Source organism: Dermacentor andersoni, chromosome 6 (assembly GCF_023375885.2).
Source record: "Dermacentor andersoni chromosome 6, qqDerAnde1_hic_scaffold, whole genome shotgun sequence".
Lineage (NCBI taxonomy): Eukaryota > Metazoa > Arthropoda > Arachnida > Ixodida > Ixodidae > Dermacentor > Dermacentor andersoni.
Window position 1 is genome coordinate 18,554,805 of NC_092819.1, and position 12,360 is coordinate 18,567,164.

The window sequence follows — 12,360 nt, forward strand, 5'->3', positions numbered from 1 at the left end:
AGCCGACGCTGGGACGACGCGATCCCTAACGACTCCCGGTGACACATTTCCTCTATTCAGCTGACGTGAACCCCTGTCGTCACATAATGGACGGATAAGCCGGGAATCCGCGATAATACCGAGCACCCACAACGGAAGGGTGCAGTAAACTTTCAATCTTGTCCACTTTTGAAGTCCATACACCAAGAGAACAATTTTACTGAAGTAAAATCCCAATCAAGGTCTGCGGGAAAAAACAGGCCTATACGAGGGTGTGTAATAAGTATTGAGCCATATCCAGAAAAAACTAAATTGAGTACTTGTAAATTGCAGGCTGCATTGGTCACATTCTTGATATTCAATGGTGCAAAAATAACTTATATAGCTATGCTTTTAGCTTCTCTTTCTTTTTCAGCTCTAAAGTGAACATGGCAGCACATCCATAAATGTTCAGTGTGGAAGAGCACACGACCATAGTTAGGTTCCTGTTTCTCCAAGGGAAGCGCGCAAAGCAGATCGACGACTAAACGCCACAAACTTTTAGCGACACTGGGCCCTTTTTATGCTTCCACTAAACGTTGTGTTCTCCATCTAAATCTGCTCATTTCGGCGTTGAAAGAGAGGAACCCAGTGGAAGTCCTTTTTCTGTGAATTTCAGAGAAAAGTGGATTTCAAAATGTTAAACAACTGAACAAAAGAGGAAATGTGTGGAAATATCGGTGGCTGCTTTAGAACACTTTGCATAAAAATAAGTCAGATTTCCTGGACAAAGTGGTAACTGGTGATGAGACATGGATCTGCTGTTATGATCCCGAGAGAAAGGAGCGAGTTAAGGGGCGGAGGCACAGTATTTCTCCCAGCCTAAGGAAGCTTCACATACAAAATTCGGCGCAGAAGCAAATGGCAACAATTTTTTTAGATAAAACATGTTCTGGTGGTGGACTACCTCCAACAGGGTGCAACTATTTATACAGAATATAACTGTGTTAATTGACTAAATCGAGGAATGCTCTATAAAGGTGTCATCTTGATGCATCACAATGTCTCATTAACGCTGCAGCTGAGACAATGATAAAACTGACCTTCTCAGAATTTCAAGTGACGTCCCATGCACCGTGTTCACCCGACCTGGGCTTCCTTCTATCATTTTCTTCCCAATCTTAAAAAGGGACAAAAAAATGTAATAGGACAATGACGCGGGAGTGTTCTGGGGGTAACTAATGCTGCGAATGAGTCGTTATACCAGCAGACGAAATAATTTTATTTGCAGCGAAGCTGCAATGCAGATGTCTCAAGTGCATTGACTTCCCGAAGGAATATGTAGAATAGCGTGGCAGTTACAACTTCCTAGCTCAATTCTCTTTTGCTCTCTTTCCGGGAAACACTCAATAGTCAGCACGCGTGCATGGTAGTCATGCAGGCTTAGATGTTTAATGTGTCCGAGCAGTTCCCTCATGACATTCGGGGAGGAGGACGTGTTGTTCGGCTAGTTGGGATTTACTTAATCACGTAGTGTTGCGCAAAGGCGCAACCACAAAGAAAAATACACAGACGCACGTCACAGGCGCAGTGGCGAGTCAAAGTCGATATTTAACTCCTTGTGGTTGTGTTACTGCGTGGCATTAAGTCCTTAATTAGGAAGGGGAGTCCGCCAGCCGCTCCTCTATAGACCCAGAGGTCTAGGATCGCAGGAAGGAGAGTTTCCTATACAAACATTACCAGAAGGAACCCTCGTACTGCAACCGTACAGCTACAATAAGTAGCACATGCATTTGTCTCATCTTCGCGTTTTTGGATTCCGATTTTCTTGATTTGTTTCCCCTTTTTCTACTTTTTCTTCTATATTTTTTTTCACTTAAGAACACTAGTATGTCGCTATGTTTAAGAACAACAGTCGCGAAGAGCGCAAACAACAAGAATTGGCGAAGAGATCGAACCTGGGCGTACAAATACAGACTCGAAGAGCAGTCGCAAACTTTTAATTCCGGAAATAAGTCACGCTTATGTTACACCATCCAACTTCTACCGTTACTCCGAAGAACACTTTGAAATTACTTCTTCCTTTTCATTTAATACATTCTTTGGGAGGGGGGCGGTGGGGGGGGGATAAACTTAGAGTGAAAGACAACGACGTCATCGGAACTTGCACACAGACATACGAGGAACGACGTCTTTTGCGTTCATTCAATTTTGTACAATTTTGTACAGAGGGTGTCCTTTTCGGGACCTATATTTCAAACCACTGGCTTCCTTTCTTTCGAAGTTGTTATTTTATTATTACTACTATTTCTATTTTCGTTATTAAACGTTCGTGCAATCTGCCTTATAACGCAATATTCGCAGAAAACGATACATTCGCAAAGTCGCAAGTCATTTGAAGCCAGAAGCACGATTCGTTAAGGAAACCCTTGGACTAGCTGTCATTAACACGCCACGCCTGCAGCTCCCATAGTAGAGGCTAGGGCAGGAGTGCCCTCCAGTTACTTTTTGTACGACACTCGGTTACCACGCACGGCTACGTGCATAACTGGGACCTATGCTTTCTTCGAGTAGGAATCGAGCAATCCTACGTGCCTTTTCCTCTTAACGTTAAACAGACGGTGTCAAGAAGTGGAGGCTTGAAAGTGGAAATCGCATCAGAACGCGCAAACACACACACGCGGCCGGCCACGCGGTTATCTGGATTAATACGAGGCAACCGCGATAACATGCAAAGCGCGCAAGCATGCGCTTATAAGAAAGGCACCACAACATGTGGGATAAGTTTGAACAGTTCTAACTTAGGAAGGGCAAGGCCACGGCTCACCGCTTCGCCGCGAGCTTCGGTTACCGCGTAAACACTGGTTACGTAAATATTGCGTAGCGCGCCCACCGATCAATATGAGTGTACCCTTACAAAAATTTTTATAGAAAGTCCATAGACAGTCTATAGACATTTGTCTATGGAGTCTATAGACTGTCTATAGACATTTCTTTAGACTAGTCTATAGACAGTCTATGGACTTATGGCCATACACTTTTTATAGACTAGTCTATAAAAAGTCTGAGTCTATAGACAGTCTATACACTGTCTATAGACAGTCTATGGACTTATGGCCATACACTTTTTATAGACTAGTCTATAAAAAGTCTGAGTCTATAGACAGTCTATACACTGTCTATAGAGAGTCTATAGACTTATAGCCATACTTTTTATAGACTAGTCTATAAAAAGTCTGAGTCTATAGATTGTCTATAGACTGTCTATAGACTTATGGCCATACACTTCTTATAGACTAGTCTATAAGAAGTCTGAGTCTATAGACTGTCTATAGACGGTCTATAGACTTATGGCCATACACTTTTTGTAGACTAGTCTATAAAAAGTCTGAGTCTATAGACTGCCTATAGACCGCTTATAGACTTATGGCCATACACTTTTTATAGAATAGTCTATAAAAAGTCTGAGTCTATAGACTGTCTATACACTACATATAGACAGTCTAAAGACTTATGGCCATACTTTTTACAGACTAGTCTATAAAAAGTCTGAGTCTATAGACTGTCTATACACTACATATAGACAGTCTATAGTCTGATGGCCATACTTTTTACAGACTAGTCTATAAAAAGTCTGAGTCTTTAGACTATCTATAGACTTATGGCCATACACATTTTATAGACTAGTCTATAAAAAGTCTGAGTCTATAGAGTGCCTATGGATTAATTAAAATTCATGTTTGTAGACAGTTGTCTGCAGAATGTCGATGGACAAGTGTATAGGCTTACAGTTCTACTTTTGTAAACTGAAGTCTATAGAATGTCTATAGATGTCATTTGTCTGTATACATTTTATACACTTCAGTCTACAAAAGTAGAACTATATATACACTTCTACTTTTGCAGACTGAAGTCTATGGAATGTCTATAGACAAATGTATATAGATAGTCTATAGACATTCTATAGACTTCAGTCTACAAAAACAGAACTTTATAATCCGATACACTTTCTTCTATGACATTCTGCAGACATTTGTCAACAAACATGCATTTTCATTAATCTACAGACACTCTATAGACACAGACATTTTATAGACAAGTCTACAAAGAGTGTATAAGGCCATAACTCCATAGCGGCTACCTACTAGTTTTTTTTTTTTACAAGTTAGTTTACATTTTTCTTTACATGCGGTAGCAAAACGTTTTGAATGTATTTATGCATGTGCACCTGTTCCTTTTCATCTGCACTTATGCATTACCGTTAGCAGATTAATAATGCTCCTGAACCAGCTGTACTTTCATATATGTTGCATAAACAGAAAGAATTTATATAGTGTTGAATCATGCAGTGCAAAAAAAATAAAACAAATGCACCGGCAATGCATTAACCGTTTTTATTGCTCGATATAATATATGAATTCCTTAAATTCATGTCTTATGCTAATTATGGAAACAGATTACATATTTACACTACTCCTTGGCAAGCATGGTCGCCAGGCTGGCCTTGACCTTTGTGTCATTAGTCCCAAAGGTGCTGCAGGTGTATGCTGCAAATAAGTAGATGCAGCAATATGAGGCAAAAATAACAAGTGTGTATTCTTTGTATGTTCATTAAGCAGCTTAATATATTTGCTCAAACCATCTAAGTCAATACTTAATGCGGTTTAACTATGACTAAGGGCTGCTTGTCAATACAAATCAGTACCTTTATACAATGTTTTATTGCATGGTATGGTGAACAATTAAACAGTCACAACTGCTGCTCGTGCCAGCAACAGTATGTTCCCTTTTATGACAAGTTCATATATGATGCATTAATGTACTTATCCCAAATGGTCTCTATATTTATTGCTGAAACGTTACCCAGTTGTGCTGTCTGTACAATGTTTTGGCTGGTAGTTAAGTATGCCCGTGCAGAGGGATATTTTCAGAAGACGTGACTGGAATATTCACAGTATCATGCCTAAGATTGTAATTTATTTTGCTTAATACACATTTAAATGTCTTTCTCATACTTTTAAATGAATGGTCATTGGCCATAACTTCAACAGAAGGCAGATGGGTTGATTGTATTGATATGGTCACTTAATTTCTTACAGGTAATGAGGCCTCTTGGGCATGCTAACAGGTTTCCAAGTTAGGTATACCACATGAGCACCCGAAATACCACACGAGCACTTTGTGTCATGGCACGACAGATATGCACCTCCTAGGAAACAGAACTGATAAGATAGTTCGAATGAATTCTATCACAGTAAATTATTTAAGGTGCTTTGAAAGATGAAATTTTTTTCTAGGCTATCGAGGTTCAGGACGTTAACGCAAAAAAACATATTGAGTAAGAAATGCCTTGTCAGTATGCTTGACTTTCTTTTTTTTTTTTCAATAAGTAGGACCAATTTCCCTCAATTTTTATGAAGTGAAAGGTTTTAAAAATATATTTAACACAGAGATTCTCTGGTAACGTTGTATGACATATGACAAGACAGCATACCTATGTGGCCATTTTAAGATTTCCCGATCTTTTTCCAAGCCTTCCCTGGCTGTTTTCATGAAAATTTTCTGGCAATCTATGACGCCTGCAGCTTAAGTGCAATAAAAAAAAATATTGTGGTTTAATGCTTGCCAAGTACTGCCAGTCCATAATATTTAGATAAAACGAATAACACGTCGGTCACTTGATATGTAGTATTAGATGCAACTGACTTGAATCCCTTGTTTAATAAAGCTGACAAGGGCTTCGGCAAGTTCCTAATTGATGGCCACACGAGTACAGCACGGAAGACACAGAGACACACGTAAAACAAATGCAACAATGTGAGCGAAAACTATACAATGAGATATTTTTACGGTTCAATAGTAGTTTTTTATATAATTTGCTCTCATCACTTATGCCTCTAGTTTAACTTTGTTTCTCTGACTAAAGACTACATGGCAATATTAATCAGTACCATTATGATGTTTCGTTATATTACAGTGTGATAAGCAGTTAGACAACCGTAATGGTCGCCGGTGCCAGCAACGGTACGTTTCGTTTCAAGACAGGTTCATGTGACACACAGTGTACTTATAAAAATAAAATAAATGCGAGAATCCCAAACGATTCCTATAATAATAATTGTTGAAACAAAGATACCCGGCTGGACTGTGCACATTTTTCAGGTGTTAATGCAATATGCCCGTGCCGAACGAACATGCTCAGCATACTGACTGCACTTTTGAACAATCACGTTAACATTTGCAATTTATTTCCGTTTAGAACAGTCTGCAATGTCTCTTTTCTCATACTTCGAGATGAATACATTTGCCACACTTTCAGTAGAATGCACATGAATGGGGGCGTACTGATCAGGTTACTTAGCAACTAAAACATGTTACAATCTCTTAGGCGTGGTGATAAGGGTAGAACAAATGCAATGTCCACTGAATTATTTGAATAATCTGTGCGTTATCTACTAAGAAAAGACCACCAAATTGATAATCTGACTTTTTTCTTTTGTACAGCGCATATAGTATGCAGTCTGTCCAAGACGACGGCACTACATGCAACAGTAATGAAAACCGGAACACTTATTACACACGACAAGGGCTTCATACCATGCACGACTGGCACAATGCGAATCTGCGCCAGCAGCTGCCTAGTGATTAAGAGCACGTAAACTGCATAACGCCGAAGCATCGAAAGGCGCTTAACGCTTTTCATATAGCTCGAAAGATAACTTCTGCTGCTAAACTGTTTAAAAAAAGAGACAAAAAAAAATCTTCCAACTACCGTCAAACGCAATGCCTTCAGTTTGAAACGTGTAAAGGTGCTTCCCGGAACGACTAATTTAGTGTTCTCCAATTTTTTCGGCTAAGTTGCGAAGCTGCAAGTGACTGAGCTTATCGCAGGTTTGATGCTCCAAAGCGTTTGTGGTTGCATATAAATAGATTGGGTGAATTAGAGATTTTTGCTTGATATTTCTTCAAGTCTCGTGTTTTGCTTGCGGTAACTTCCCAAAATTAACTTGCGGTAAGTTCCCAAACGATGCGAAAACGGCAGCGCACACACTGCTGATGCATGCCCCGCAAACACGGCCTTTCATTCGAGTACGTTAGCAGTTATTCAACTATACGTGTCTGTCTGAACATTCTTGATGCTAACACAATTTCGAGATATATACGTAAAGCGTGTCACGAGAATTTCACTAGACATGCGGCGCAGCATTCATCGCGGCCGGATCAAGCGCCACGAAATGAGATCTACCGCACTGGCTGCCCAACATACACAATGCACAACATACACAACATACACAACATACAGTATCAAGTTAAAACATGGTGTACGTCCTTCTTTACGCACGTAAACTATAATGCTAAAATCAACAAGCCCGAGCGATCGCTCGCCGTAAAACATTCCGTATACTAGAAGCGAGAAAAAGAGCGCGTTATCAAACCATGTCAACGACAAACCGACACTATACCCGAGTCGCCTGCGCTACATGCAGCCGCTTCGCGCTAAGAGATGCGCTCACATAATCATGAGCTATTGACGCAAAACGTCTTTGCTAAAGCTTACCGTTCAGTGTAGTTGACGTGTGATGCCACAAAGATGACACGCATACACAGACACCGACGTTCAGGCATACACCGCACACCGGTACAACCGTTTACGTGCCTGGCGCACTCGTTGAGACGGCGCACCGCCGCGCATGCGCAAGAGCTCCGAGCATGCGCAGGAGCTCCGCGCGCGAGGGCGTGCGCGCTCGGAGGAGTGTGAGCGCCTTTTCCTCCTTCATTTTTTTTTTGTCTCTTTCTCTCTCTCTCTCTCTCTCTGCGCGCCATGCGCGCCGGAACGGGTGGCTTATTCATCTTTAACACCACTATTCATCTTTTTTCATGGACGAAGGAAATGCGCTGGTAGGTTGTATGACAAACGCTGTGGGCTATCGTATGAGACTGGAACGCTAACATGAATGCGCTGTTTGTAAAAGCCGTTACAGGGCCCTTCAGACGTTTCAGACGCATTATTGCCAGCGTCGATTAGTAATACAGCGTACTTGTAGCATATCTTCCAGCGTACCGCCAAATGTGATGCCCGCACGTATGTCAGTGCTAATTTTCTGTTCCGATGATAGGTCAAAGCAATCAGTACAGCATTGAGGTACTCATATGCGTGGCTGCGCAGGCATACCGCCGGCGAAATACTGGGTGGGCTCAGAGAATTTGGCACCTATTTTAAGTGAATGAGAAACTTTGATAGGTTTATAGCGCAGGATATCAGTCAACAAAAAACCGCCCGATGTTAGTGACGCAGCCGAGATATGAAGACAATGTGAAATGTATCCGAGAATCGGACGACACACAACGCGAAGACCACATGCGCGACATCGGTTCATCGCACATTCACAAAGTCCGCGTTGTCAGCTACAAACATTACGAGTGTATTTGCTGTTAGCTTGATGCCTGTTTGGAATCCACTTGTAGCTGAAGCTGGCGTTCATAACATCTATTATAACAATTGGATCGGCGTTTTGCTTACTTTATTCTACTGCCGCAAAAGTGATGCGACAACTGTGAAGACTGTCTTGGGATTGCCGAGAGCGGCTACGTAGATGATATCATGTGGTCAACAAATGCGGAGGTATACACTATGTGTATACTAATGTCTACAAATAGGCTCTACAGCAATCTCAGCAGTATACAACTTCAGTGGCTTATATCAAACGCAGCTACGTATTATCCACCGGTACCTGCGCTTGGTTACAGCGTACACGGGTTGGGCCCAGATTAACGATGTTTGTCTATTGTTAATCTATAGACATGCAAGACCACGACAACTCAGAGGAAGACCAGGTGGTGAATTCACCACCTGGTCTGCCGGCTTTCGCCACTTATTCACCACCTTTGCCACATCATCACCATCTGACCTTCACCACCTGGTCTTCGCGAAGTGTACGTCCGGGAAGCAGCCAGGTTTAGGGCCTTCGGGTGCCTGGAAGACCTTGGTGACTCGGACGGTGCCTGCTCCGCCGCGATCCTCGTTCGGGGCAGCTGCACCGAACGCAGACTAGCAGTCTGCACGGTTTGCCCGCCGCGCCGGAGTTGCGGTGCCGTCGTGCATGAACCAGTGCCATATCATCGCGTTCGCAGAGGGCGGGGGGTATGGGAACTCGGAATTACAAATTATCGACTTTCTTCTATACATATTCAATACACCGGGAGTAGAGAAAAAGAAATAGAAACCTTGTCGACTATATTGTCCATAATATAGAGAGTCTATAGACAAAGTATGGACAAAAATAAATAGAAACTGTATCGGCTTTCGTCTACAGGTAGTCCATATACAGGGGAAATAGACAAAGAAGAAACAAACACCTTATCGAATTTTTTCTATAGACTGCAAGTAGATAAAAAGAAATTGAAATCTTATCGACTTTCGTCTATAGAAAGTCTATATACAAAGTATATGGACAAAAATAGATAGACACTGTATCGACTTTGGTCTAAAAGTAGCCCATAGAGGGGAAATAGACAAAAAGAAACAAACACCTTATCGATTTTTTCTATAGACCGTCTATAGACAGCGAGTAGACAAAAAGAAATCGAAACCTTATCGACTTTCGTCTATAGAAAGTCTATAAACAAAGTATGGACAAAAATAGATAGAGACTGTATCCACTTTCGTCTATAGGTAGTCCATAGAGGGGAAGTAGGCAAAAAAGAAACAAACACGTTATCGACTTTTTCCTATAGACCGTCTATAGACTGCGAGTAGACAAAAACAAATAGAAACCTTATCGACTTTCGTCTATAGAAAGTCTATAGACAAAGTATGGACAAAATGGATAGAAACTGTATCGACTTTCGCCTATAGGTAGTCCATAGAGGGGAAGTAGGCAAAAGAAACAAACACCTTATCGACTTTTTTCTATAGACCGTCTATAGACTGTGAGTAGACAAAAAGAAATAGAAACCTTATCGACTTTCGTCTATAGAAAGTCTATAGACAAAGTATGGACAAAATGGATAGAAACAGTATCGACTTTCGTCTATAGGTAGTCCATAGAGGGGAAGTAGACAGAAAGGAAACAAACACCTTAGCGACTTTTTTCTATAGACCGTCTGTAGACTACGAGTAGACACAAAGAAATAGAAAGCCTATCGACTTTCGTCTATAGAAAGTCTATAGACAAAGTATGGAAAATATAGATAGAGACTGTGTCGACTTTCGTCTGTAGGTATTCTATAGAGGGGAAGTAGACAAAAAGGAAACAAACACCTTATCAACTTTTTTCTATAGACCGTCTATAGACTGCGAGTAGACAAAAAGAAATAGAAACCCTATCGACTTTCGTCTATAGAAAGTCTATAGACAAAGTATGGAAAAAAATAGATAGAGACTGTGTCGACTTTCGTCTGTAGGTATTCTATAGAGGGGAAGTAGACAAAAAGGAAACAAACACCTTATCAACTTTTTTCTATAGACCGTCTATAGACTGCGAATAGACAAAAAGAAATAGAAACTTTATCGACTTTCGTCTACAGACAGTCTATAGACTTTGTATCAACAAAAGTCCAAATCTATAGAAAGGAAAGGTCGTCTATGAAAAGTCTATAGACTTTCTATAGACAGTCTAAAGTCATTTTTGTAAGGGTAGTGTCTTTCGGGAACCGCATATTGTGACATTAAAGTTATTCGCAAACAAAAAAGCAGCGATTCAATCGCCTTCTACGCGGTTTCGTAAAGCTCATCGCAGAAAGCAAAGTACTCATCTTAATATTCGCAGTTCTTTATACCTGCACTCTGGTAAACGTAAAGGAGAAAGTTACCTGCTTACTGTGAAAGCCATTGCAGCCTACTCAAATACAACGCGCTGAGCATCGAACGAAAGCTCATCGCGCCGTCGTTGCATAAACAAATTGAGTGCGCGCGGTAAGCTCGTAATACCGTATTTCTCGGACATAAGCCCCACTTCTGCTTTGATTTGGATGTCGGCTGTCGACCCTCGAACTGATGTTGCGGTCGCGTCTCTTTTGGAAACACCGCTGTTTGAGCTGAGGAGAATTTCTGGATGGGCACTGGGAACAGCGTAAACGCGATCACGGCTACGTATGTCAGGCTAACCCCGCCTGCTGCAACACCATCACCCACGGAAACAAACGACTGTATCAGGTGAGTAAGTTAACGAGCGAGCGAGAGTGAGTGATATCGAGTTAGTTAGTTAGTTAGTTCGTTAGTTCGTTAGTTAGTTAGTTAGTTAGTTAGTTAGTTAGTTAGTTAGTTAGTTAGTTAGTTAGTTAGCGAGCGAGCGAGCGAGCGAGCGAGTGAGTGAGTGAGTGAGTGAGTGAGTGAGTGAGTGAGTGAGTGAGTGAGTGAGTGAGTGTAAATAAATGTGAGGATATTGAGTACAATTTCCCAACCAACATACTTTTATTAGATTCGAAACAGTTTGAAACCTCACCTGCGAAATTCGACGCTCTTCTTCCGTACGTGTTATTTCTTCTTTAGATTTTGCAATAACGCTTTACCTTTTCCAATATAAGACCTACTGTCCCACTCTGATCGCCAAGATCTTAAAAAGAAAAAAAAAATGTTATGACAGAGAAGCTGCCATCGGAGATTTCAGCTGGGAATTCAGTAGGCCTGGCACGAGGACATGATATTAGGATCTGTCAGGGAAGACTTACTGGAAGGGTCAATCAGGTACAGCTTATATGAGAAAAAAAGTAAAACAAAAACTTATTTCCTGCTCCCGAAAGTACGAGAGAGAGAAGGCACGCAAGTCTATATATTACTTGATGAAACAGCGGCACCAGTCCAGCTTGCGCAAAGCCCTTTGCAAGACTTATCGGCAAATCCCAGGAATAAGAGAACGCTTACGTCTCCACTCACGCTGAATCCCTGTTTGCTTTCGCAGTGCCTGCCCAAACGGATTCGCCTCTGCTTTCTTCGTGCGTTTAGGGTAACACACAATTTTCTCTCGTCTCCATTTTTTCCTTTATTCATGCTTTCTTCTTCTTTCTTTTTTCGCCTTTGCTCGAAGGTTATATAGCCAGCCGCAAATGTCAAGATTGCGCGCACCTCCTGTAGCGAGGGCTTTCCGGCCTCGCTTCCTATTGCTGCGACATTGATCCCTGTATAGTGGACAATTGCCACGCAATAGCATTTCAGACAGTGAAGCGCTTACAAAAAATAAAAAAAAAAAAACTGAGCAAAGGCTGACATCGATCGAGTTCCCAGTGCCGAAACATAAATGGCAGTTCCTCCCAAAACCCGAAGCAGCGACAGCGACACTTAGCGTTGCGCTTCAACTCTTCGGACGGTGTCCCAAAACAATACGCGGTGCGCCAAAATTTCTGCCACCTTCGAAAACTTTTAACACGCCGTGTAAGGCCTGTAATCCCATCGCACAGGTGCCA

General features: G+C 41.6%; 1 protein-coding gene and 1 long non-coding RNA gene across 6 annotated transcripts in view; both read right to left on the reverse strand.

Annotated features, from left to right (window-relative positions):
• LOC126521301 (uncharacterized) overlaps positions 1-12,360 on the reverse strand; it is a 275,216-nt gene that overhangs the window by 182,558 nt on the left and 80,298 nt on the right. The window lies entirely within an intron of this gene.
• Positions 4,334-8,033, reverse strand: LOC129382247 (uncharacterized). Its single transcript, XR_008610348.1, has 2 exons — positions 7,517-8,033; positions 4,334-4,505 (listed from the first exon to the last, which is right to left on the reverse strand). It is a non-coding gene; the product is annotated as an uncharacterized lncRNA (long non-coding RNA).